This window comes from Phaenicophaeus curvirostris, chromosome 7 (assembly GCF_032191515.1).
Source record: "Phaenicophaeus curvirostris isolate KB17595 chromosome 7, BPBGC_Pcur_1.0, whole genome shotgun sequence".
NCBI classification, from domain to species: Eukaryota; Metazoa; Chordata; class Aves; order Cuculiformes; family Cuculidae; genus Phaenicophaeus; species Phaenicophaeus curvirostris.
Window position 1 is genome coordinate 38,632,570 of NC_091398.1, and position 10,361 is coordinate 38,642,930.

Sequence of the window (10,361 nt, forward strand, 5' to 3'; positions counted from 1 at the left end):
AAGGCAAATGAAAGTTATAGGTGGGTCTGGAGCCAGACTAGTGGGCGGTAGACAACGTTCATGAGAGGTCCAACCTTTGTCTTTGAGCAAGGGAAGAGAGAGTGCTTTAACAGACTGGGTAGAGCACGCAGCACAGCAGAACACAGTGGAACAGGAACAAGACAGGCATGGCAAAATGTCAGATGCCTTAAGATTCTTAATCTCTTTGCAGAAAATAAGTTTGATCTCTGTCAGCTTGTCCATTAATTTTGATGGACATTCTTTTAAGATTGTATGTTTTTATTTTTGTGGGGTTAATACAGCTAAATACACAAGCAAAAATGTATTCTTATAACATATACAGACAAGAATTCCTATTTCAAAGGTGATGTTGTCACATAGATATAAGAACATCAGTATTTACTGGAGTCTTGTTATTATCTACTTTGCAACAGGCCATCTGGTCTTCAACTAAGAAAGGGCTCCCAATGTGTTAGGCTCATGCAAACATCTGGTGAAAAAAAGGCCTTTCCGCCCAAGGACTTTTAGCTCAAACTAATAAAATAGCAAAGTGTGAGAGAGAAAAAAAGGACAGAGTGGGGGAAAAAAAAGAAAACTTTCTGCAGTCCCACAACCTTTTACTAACAGATGGAAGTCTGTCTCCCAAATCCCAGCCCAGTCCCACAGCCGACAGGGGATATTGTGTAATTGTTGAGGACAAGTATATACCCAAGGCACTCGTGCCATGTTAACGTGAACAGGTACGAGAGTAGCATGAGCCCTGCCATGTGCCAGAAATTGATGTAAAGACAAATACAAATATAAGCATTTACTACATTGTTGTTGTCATCTTTCAGGTTTAAAAGCTACAGGGAAATGACAAGATTTTATGCGTAAGGAGTGGAATTTGGTACAAAATTCTTCTCTCGTGTCAGTTTCCTTTTTTATATTCCTCTGAAGAAAATGGGTGAAACAAGGATTAGAGAACCAGCACTTGCAGAAATGAGGACAACAAAATAAACATTGTACCATGAGATTCAGAATTACCAAAGCTTTATTTCCCATGGATCTGGTTCTTCATTTCCCTACTACCCCACCAGGTACTACCGTTGAGCATCTTGCATTACCTCCAGTCACCTTGCATACAGCCTAAAGACTCTGCCTCAGTTTCCCCATGACTTGCTGATTGCAGGAGAGACTAGTAGCTCTACAAACCCATGCATGCCTCTTGGCCAGTATCAAGTCAGCAGAAAAGTTACTGTAGTACCTCATGTTGCATCTTTTCCTGCAGCAGAGGCACCCCCTTTCAAGTCCCTACCTGTCTCCAGCTGCCAATGTTTGCAGAACTTACAAGAATTTAATTATCTTCAGAGTTTCTACCACTCTATTGAATCAGATTGGAATAAGCCAATGAATTTGGAAATAGTTAAGGAAGAAAAGATTTGGTAGAGAGAACCAACATGCAAGCTTCTTTTCTTCAGGAGAGTTGTCCAAAAAATTGAACTCAGAAAAATGTGAGATTTTAAAACATTTTGAAGCGTAAGAACTGTACTGGTTACGGAGCAAAAGAGAATAAATAATGGGATTAAGCAGAGAGGAAAGCAAAGGTCAGAGATCCATCCTCTCCTTGTATGACATGGACAAAGAGATTAGAAGTTTCCATGATTGAGAAAAGTCTTCCCGAAAAGAGAGAGTAGATTCAAAGTCAAAACATTAGAAAACAGCTTGTTTATTCAATTTATTAATAGGGTCTTAGGGTTTTAATTTTTTCGCTTCCTGTGGGTTTCTATGCACTCTAGCAGAATGAGCAAGTGGGAGGAAAGAGTCTGCCCCAGGATCTTTGAGAATGTGCCTCCTGGTCACTGTGGGGTGGGACCAGGCTGGGTTCCTCCTGGAGAAGTCACAGGCAAAGAGCTCTGTGGAAACCCACCCGCTTCATTAAACTGTAGAAGGGCAATGAAGCAAATGGTTTCTCTTGTCTTCTATGTAGCGATTTCAAGGCCAGACGTGATTGTTCTCTCACAAAGGAAATATTCTGCAAAGTTGTAGAACTTCCTGCACTTGAGCCAGGCAAAAATACTAGGACCTGAACCAAAAGGAAATATTTTATAGCTTGGTTACCTTTTACCAATCAATTTTTCTCTTTGGAAATGTTTTTATTTCCCTTGTAGCTTAACTGAAAACTTTAAAGTACAATAATGATGTAGTAGAACAGTTATGTTCGACCAGTTCATAACTAAGAATTTTACATATCCTGGTAAGAAAACATGGGTTTGTACCTGTGTGTTATACCTACAGTTTTACATGTAAGTACGTCCCTTTCTCTCTTTTTGTTCTATTTGTGTGTATATTAGTGGTAGCAGTGATATGCTAAACAAATTAAAATCCACTCTTCATAGACATGCAGGGACCGCTGGATTCAAAGTCTAACACTCAAGGTGAGAGCTGATTTCTCTGCACGCTCATTTTAAAACTCTTTAACAGATCTGTTAGAGGTATCTCAGTTTAAATATTTATTTTTTCCACACAGAGTGTCTTATCCCTCCTCCATGCATGAGGTTCGAATAAACAGGATTGATGGGGGGGACTGATGCCCTCACCTCCCACTCTGAGATCTATAGCTCCACAATAATTTTGTTCCAGCCCACAGGTTGTAACAAGTACTGAGTCACACCAGCCCTCGCTGTGATTGTACCTGCATTATTTATTAGCCAACGAACGTTAACTCTGTCCTTTTTTTCAACCCAGATTTAGTGACTTTGTATTCAGGGTCAATTCACTCACCTTTCTGCAACTATCGTGGGGTGAGGAGAGGCAGGGATTTTCCATGACTGGCTCTTAGCACACTTCCACTTCAGCATTTTAAGGACTTGTATCAACTGGTGAGACCACTCCTTGAATCCTGTGTTCAGTTTTGGGCCCCTCACCACAAGAAGGATGTTGAGGCTCTGGATCGAGTCCAGAGAAGAGCAACAAAGCTGGTGAGGGGGCTGGAGAGCAGGTCTTATGAGGAGCGGCTGAGAGAGCTGGGGGTGTTTAGCCTGGAGAAGAGGAGGCTGAGGGGAGACCTCATTGCTCTCTACAACTACCTGAAAGGAGGTTGTGGAGAGGAGGGAGCTGGGCTCTTCTCCCAAGTGACAGGGGACAGGACAAGAGGGAATGGCCTCAAGCTCCAGCAGGGGAGGTTCAGGCTGGGCATTAGGAAAAAAAATTTCACAGAAAGGATCATTGGGCATTGGAACAGGCTGCCCAGGGAGGGGGTTGATTCACCTTCCCTGGAGGTGTTTAAGGCATGCCTGGACGAGGTGCTAAGGGGCATGGTTTAGTGTTTGATAGGAATGGTTGGACTCGATGATCTGGTGGGTCTCTTCAAACCTGGTGATTCTATGATTCTTAGGCATTTGTATGTAAAGTATAAGTATTCCTTGCAGAGATGCAGATGCACTTGTGAAGTAATGTGAGCGATGCGGTATGTCAAAGCAGATGGGCTACGTTGTGCAGAGGGGTGTCATCACACGATCAGGTATGTCATATGACAGTATTACTATGTAAAAACACACAGATGAGGAATACAGCACCTAAAACTGCAAAGCAAGATGCTTGTAAGCCGTGTCCATGCAAAACAGTCCATATACCTTGACAATGGAGCTAATTTTCTTTTTAATAATTCTAATAGTGATTCCTAATAATTAGCCGATGTAATTTAGATTTGCTTTTCATCTTTTCAAAGCTACACTATTACAAATGGATGAGGAACCTTAAAGAATGGTGATAATATCCTGACGACCTGGGACTGCTGTTGGAGAAAAGGTTTTGCCTGAAAGGGTTTCAGGAAGTTACAAAACTCCTTTACATGGCCTGTTGGATCTGTGTATGATTTCCAGCATTACACAAAATAAATACCAGGAGACTGGTGTGGTTTATACAAGAGTTTATAGAGAAAAAAATCCACCCACCAGCTCCCTTGCTGAGGATTACAACCAGGTCTCTGCTGCCAAGTTCTCTGTTTAGGTAAAGCATGAGAAAATCTGCCACTTTTTTAGAGTCACAAAAGGGGTGCTACAGGGGGGGCAGCGAGAAGCTGACAGCTCTCACTGCTTAAAAGGCAGCTGTTCCTTCTCAGGTACTATTATTAATAAACCCTAAGGTAATGTTTGCTCTGAAATATGTCTAATTGAAATAATTTACCCTAACCCTTAGAGAATTATGAAACTGTTTTCATCGTGTTCACACACAGCAAAATAATTATGAGATGCCATATGGAAAAGACATCATGTGGTATATGTATTTCTGAATGTATACTTTTTGAAATGGTTCCCACAGATAAATCATATAGCTAATTTACAAAAAGGAGGTGGATAGTAGTTCTTAAGTATGCAGTTTAAGTTTAAAATGGTTTCAGGCTGGGTAAATTTATGGTGGTGATGACATACAGTAATTACACTGATCACAGGGCATATATCACAGAAGATGTCGATAGCGCCATTAAGTTTCGCTGCACAAAATGGAGCAGGGAAATGCTCCCGGTGCCTCTCCATTTTTGCAGTGTGCCACCCCTCAAAGCCTTTGCAGAATGTGTGTGGTCCTGAGCTCATTTTGCAGCTGAAGCGTACCTAACTGAAGGGCTGGTGATGTTCCCCCATCATCAGGGAGTCTTCGAGAAATTTCTGTTTTGCAGCCGAAAAGCTGACACGTAAGCAAAGGGAATACTGTTTCCCCTGCAAATTTATTTTCAGCAGAGCCCACGAGAGAAAATTTCTTATGTTTCTGTTTCCCACTGTCCATCTCTTGAAGGTTTTCTAAAAGGCTTTATTCCTAATCTCATCTCTACTCACTAGGATTATCATGGCTGCGTATGCTATATCTCAGTATTTTTATGTATCCAGGTTTCATTACATACTGTAGCAGGAGAATTCTGTAGGGCACTTCTTGGTCTTTTTCCAGGAATATTGTGGTAGGTAATGAGACATCTGAGGTTCTCTTCTTGATAGTTAAGAAGTTTTGAAGGTGCTTTTTGAATAAAGAACTCCTATTAACATTTCAAGAAATCTGGCTGGAGATCAGGCTTTCTTGTCAGACTTCTGGTAGTTCTTGTTTCCAGATGGATGGAAGGAAAATAAGAGAATAGCTTATTACACCCTTTCTGTTTCATGTCCGATTGGAAACGAGCAAGTGAAGAAGACAGAAAGAAGTCTCATTCTCTTCAGTTCATTCCCTTGATTTCTAAGGATTTTCTAAGGAAAAATAAGGTTAGTTGTAATTTGAAAAGTTTGAGTTAGCCTGTGATTTGGCTGAATTAGCTCACTTTTGCGATTATTTCTATGATGATTGGTGAAATATTTGAAAGATCTGGGATACACAAACTCTTTTGCAAGAACTATAGAATCCATAGAAAGGTTTGGGTTGGAAGGTATCTTAAAACCCTTCCAACCCTTCCAAGGGTCTTCCAAACCCTTCCAATTTCTAAAAAACCCCTGCCATGGGCAGGGGACACCTCCCACTGGATCAGGGGCTCCAAGCCCCATCCAACCTGGCCTTGAACCCCTCCAGGGATGGGGCAGCCACCACTGCTCTGGGCAGCCTGGACCAGCACCTCACCACCCGCACAGTAAAAAATTTCTTCCTAATATATCTAATCTAAATCTTCCCTCTTTGCAGCTTAAATGCACTGCAGCTGCCTTGTTTATTCCCCAGTAATGACATCATTACACTGCACTAGCACTCTAGGTAGCATATTTGTCAATAACCAGTAGCTGATAAGTACAAGGAAAATATTTAGCTAACTTCTGTGCTGTGGCATTACCCCAATGATGTCATTTCAGGAAGATCACACTGTACTTCTGAGATTTGTGCTACCGAAACCAAAAAAACCTTTGGCATTTCTGTGCTTGTAACGCCAGTGCTCAATAACTACCTTTTAGAGACAGTAATTGCAGTAATATTGTTTTTGAAGGAAGGACACAAAGTGAAAATTAAAAAAGAAGGATTAAAATTGATATTCCTTGAAAATGTCTAAAGGTAGGAGTTTTCCAATACCTGCAGTGTGTGCAGAGCACTAGGGACATCCATATTTGATGACTCCCTAATCTTCCCAGGAGTAACCGCATATACTAATATTTACTCACTCTGCACAGATACAGTATCTGAATAGTGCTGCTGCATTACCATGCAAGTATTTAAACTGAGCTTTTCTGTGATGGATCATCCCTGGGAAGTGCCTGCACTGCAGAGGTAGCCTTGCATCTTCCTCCTCTTTGTCATTCCTGGGTCTGGATGAGAAATGTGATGATCTTTCTCCGTTTCTAATGTTGCACAGACGAAAAGGCACGTTCCCCTTTTAGCAACTTCTAGTCATTTGTTTTTATGCTCACTGAAGGTGTATTGCCTTTTGTGCTATTAAAACGCCCTAAACCAAAAGTCACATTTTTTCCCCCTGCGAGTTACAGAAGATTATCATTTCACTACAGTATCTGAAAGCATGAAATAGAGATTTATGATACTCCTGTGTTTTCCACTCCAGTTCATGTAATACAGGGAAGGTAAAGTGTCTCTTGCTGCATGGTATCCCTTTTTCTTTTTTTCTCTTTGGAGCAGTGTGTGCTGCGTGATTAGAGAATAGTGAGAAGGTCACTGACCAAACTTTATCTTCCACACTGTTTCCCACAGCATGTATTCCTCCTAGGGAACATTTTCTCAGCTCAGGTTATTTCCAGAAATGTTCTCAAACCATAAGAACAGTCCTTGCAGTAAAACATTTCATTCCCACTTTTTATCCTTTATCTAGCAGCGCAGTGTTGACAGCATTTATGTTTCTTCTACTGACTGGGCCAAGAACAACAGGATTAATGAGGTTGTCTCTTCATGAGTGCATTATATTTTTTCCTCTGACCTTTCAAACATGGGAATCTTCTGTTTGCAATATTTTTTAAGGAAGGAAAACCCCTTCTTGCTGAAGCTCTTTTTGACAAGGGCTGTCTGGGTGGGAGCTCGGGTTCCCGCGCACCTCCGGGCTCCCCGTGCAAGGGAGCGTGGCATATGGGCGTCCTCCACACCTCTTGCAGACGTATGGGCTGAAAGGAAACTGTGAAAAAGCAAAGGAAGGAATAGCTTTGTTTCCTCATTTTTTAAAGAATTGGCTGGGGGACGCAGGATATTTTAAGGACTTTCTCAAGCTTTGAAATTCTGATTATAAATCTGAGGCGGCTGCCTACAGACTATTGTACTGCAGGAACTGCTCAGGAGATGGGTGGACACTGCTCTGTTATTTTTTTTTTATTTTTTCCAAAGGATTTCACATATTTAGGCTGGACAAATAGGGGAAGGAGGAGTTGCTGGAATTGCAGCCTTCCACAGAACACTCTTGCACTTTATCTTTCCTATTCCTGATTATTTTTGACACGGGGTAACTGGAACGCAATCAAGATAGGATCATTTCTAAGTGCAGCACGACAGGGAACGTGAGGAATTTTCCCAAGGATGGGAGCACAAATAGCTTTAAACACAACAAATAGCTTTTCACATATGACATCTTCTAACCGTCCTGCTCATAATACATCAATTAGATAAGCTAAACATAATTAAATTTTTGCATAAGATCGTTAAGGGTGACTTTTCCCCCACTTTTTACTTAGAGATATGAAGGGACAGAAAGCTGGAAAAATTCCCACTAGCCTAAAAGCTGTATCTACATAGGCAGGTCGCTAAGCTGTTAATTTCCCCTCCAAGTTGTTTATCTCTCCTTTTGGTGGGGAAAGAAGCACCACCACAAAGTTGTGCATTCATATCTTGCATTTTATTGGGTTGTGAACCCCTCTGTGGGGGAAAAGATACTTGCTCCTCCCACCCATGGTAAATGGGAGAGAAATCTGCCTCATAATTGGGGGTGGGAAAAGGAGAAGAGGTGATATAGAATGCATGTAGAGGTGTATGTATATATACATAACCCTGAACATAATTTTTAAATAGCTATAAAATGAAGTGGAAACATGAAGGCTTGCCACACTTGCAGAATATGTTTTCCCTAGGTGTGCAGTTCAGCTGCACGTAAGATATTCCTGTGCCATGTAGGAAAAACAGCTCTTACCTGCTGACTTGAGAGGAAAATACAGCATCCAGAGGACTGTCTTGCTGAGCACTCCAGTGCTGGCTTTACTTCATGTCCACAGTGCAGAGGGCCAGGACACTGGGTTGAGCTCCGGGCAGTGATCCAGGAGGGCCAGAGCTCAAGCACCGGGCTCATGCTTTAAGCAAGCTTGAGACCTTTGTGTGTGGATTCAAGTCATTCTGGGACTTTGAGAGTGAGCTGAACTAGATGTGTGAACATAGCCAAATTCATCCATGTCAGCTCTAGGACGAGAACAGAGACAAATATTCCTGGCTCCTTGCTTTAACGATTTGAATAATCCCATGTATTAACTCTGGAAAAAGGACAGGCTGTTTTTACAGTGCTTTAAGTCGAAAAAACTGTCAGAGAAGTTAAGGCATTTCAGAGTAATATTTTATGAGATTTTGAAATATTTCCTCCAGAAAAGAGTAATACTTACATAGTAAAGATGGTAACTCAACTGTGTACTGTCCCCAGGTGCTGGCCATGGGCACTACTTACAAGTACCAGAAGATAGTTTCCAAGTCTTAATCCTGAGTGCATTACTTATCTTCACTTTGGGTTTCCTGGGTTTCAGAGCTCTGAAGTTTGCTACTTGAACATTTTTACTTCCTTTTACTTACTCTTGAACTTCCTTTTAGAGCTTCTATTGTAGCTAAACTTAAATATTTAGTGAGGGCACTCAATGAATCCATATCTGTATTTGTCAGCACTTAGGGCAGTTAAACAACTACAATGGAGAAATTCTTGTATTTTACTATTCTCTTATAATAATGTATGCAGAGGTCTAATTCCACTGAGTTTTACTGTTACTTAGCAAGAATAACTTAAGTAAAGCTTAAGAACCTGCAGTTTGTTTTCTGTTCCTTTAAGTAATTTTTCTCCCTGTCATACACTGGTAAGATATTCTTATAAAGCCCCAAGTGAAAATAATTTTTGGGTTGTAACCCTCAAGACTTTAAGATTTTTACAATCCTGACACTTCAGGATTAAAAAACCCCACAAACCTATGTATCTATCAGTGAACGGTGAATACATGTTTGTGTAGTTGGCCTTATTTGCATTTGTTGGTAATTAATTAAAAAACATGAGTTTAATTAAACTTGGAGTTAGGGGATTCATTAAAATAAAAACAAAAAGCATTTCACTTAAAAATGTAAAATAATGTGTCTAGTTGAGTTAGCTGATGCAGCTTAAGGATTTGCAGAGAAATGCCGGCAGTGCTAAAACTTTAGGGACTGTCACGCCGCACGCAGTTAGAGAAGAGCTACTGAACAAGTAGATTGGGTGTATGTCTTTGTCAGCAGAGGCATTTCACTTTGTAGATACTTGCATTGAAGTAATAACATTTCCCCTCAGTTTCTTTCTAGTCTGAGTCTTTGGCTGTGAAAAAAATGACATCCAATCAAGTCCAAAGGAAAGGATTACAGCATAGCTGATGGTGAGGGTTTTAAAACAAGGGACAGAGTTAAAGGGGTGGGGGGGAAGATCAAAAAGCTTGAAAGGATGACATATTGCTCGTGCGAAACTCAAGACTAAATTATACTTATCTGTTTATACTATCATGGAAAGTTCTTTCTCTTTTAGGTCTCTCTTAGTCACAACTCACTCTCTTTGGCACGCTTTTATTCTTTTCCTTTCAGAGCAGTGGAAAGGCATTTTAAGAAAAGATGTGTTATTAAGATATTAAAAATAATAGTAGAAAAATATTCCAATTGATAATTAAGCCTGCTTGCTTATCAAACTTTTTACCGAAGCCTCCTCCCCTTGATTCTGCCCCTTTGGCAGGACTGGGCTCGTCCCGCCAGCAGAAGAAAATCAGCAACTGAAATCTTGAAGATCTTAGAATCATAGAATCATAGAATAACCAGGTTGGAAGAGACCCACCAGATCATTGAGTCCAACCATTCCTATCAAACACTAAACCATGCCCCTTAGCACCTCGTCCACCCGTGCCTTAAACACCTCCAGGGAAGGGGACTCAACCCCCTCCCTGGGCAGCCTGTTCCAGTGCCCAATGACCCTTTCTGTGAAGAATTTTTTTCCTAATGTCCAACCTAAATCTCCCCTGGTGGAGTTTGAGGCCATTTCCTCTCGTCCTGTCCCCTGTCACTTGGGAGAAGAGGCAACCTGTGTTATGAAAATCATCACTGAGATATTTCTGTTTGTGCAGTGGAATAGATGTGAAGCCTTCCCACGGTCTCAGAATGAAGGGCTTTAGTGAACATCTCCCATAGCAGCACTCACTCCTATACAGGTCAAGCTCACTGCTTCCGTG

At 41.1% G+C, this 10,361-nt stretch overlaps 1 long non-coding RNA gene across 1 annotated transcript; it reads right to left on the reverse strand.

The window, feature by feature from the left end:
• Positions 1–3,592: 3,592 nt before the first annotated feature.
• On the reverse strand, positions 3,593–8,237 carry LOC138722984 (uncharacterized). Its single transcript, XR_011337789.1, has 3 exons — positions 8,063–8,237; positions 6,105–7,060; positions 3,593–5,069 (listed from the first exon to the last, which is right to left on the reverse strand). It is a non-coding gene; the product is annotated as an uncharacterized lncRNA (long non-coding RNA).
• Between the last annotated feature and the right edge of the window lie 2,124 nt (positions 8,238–10,361).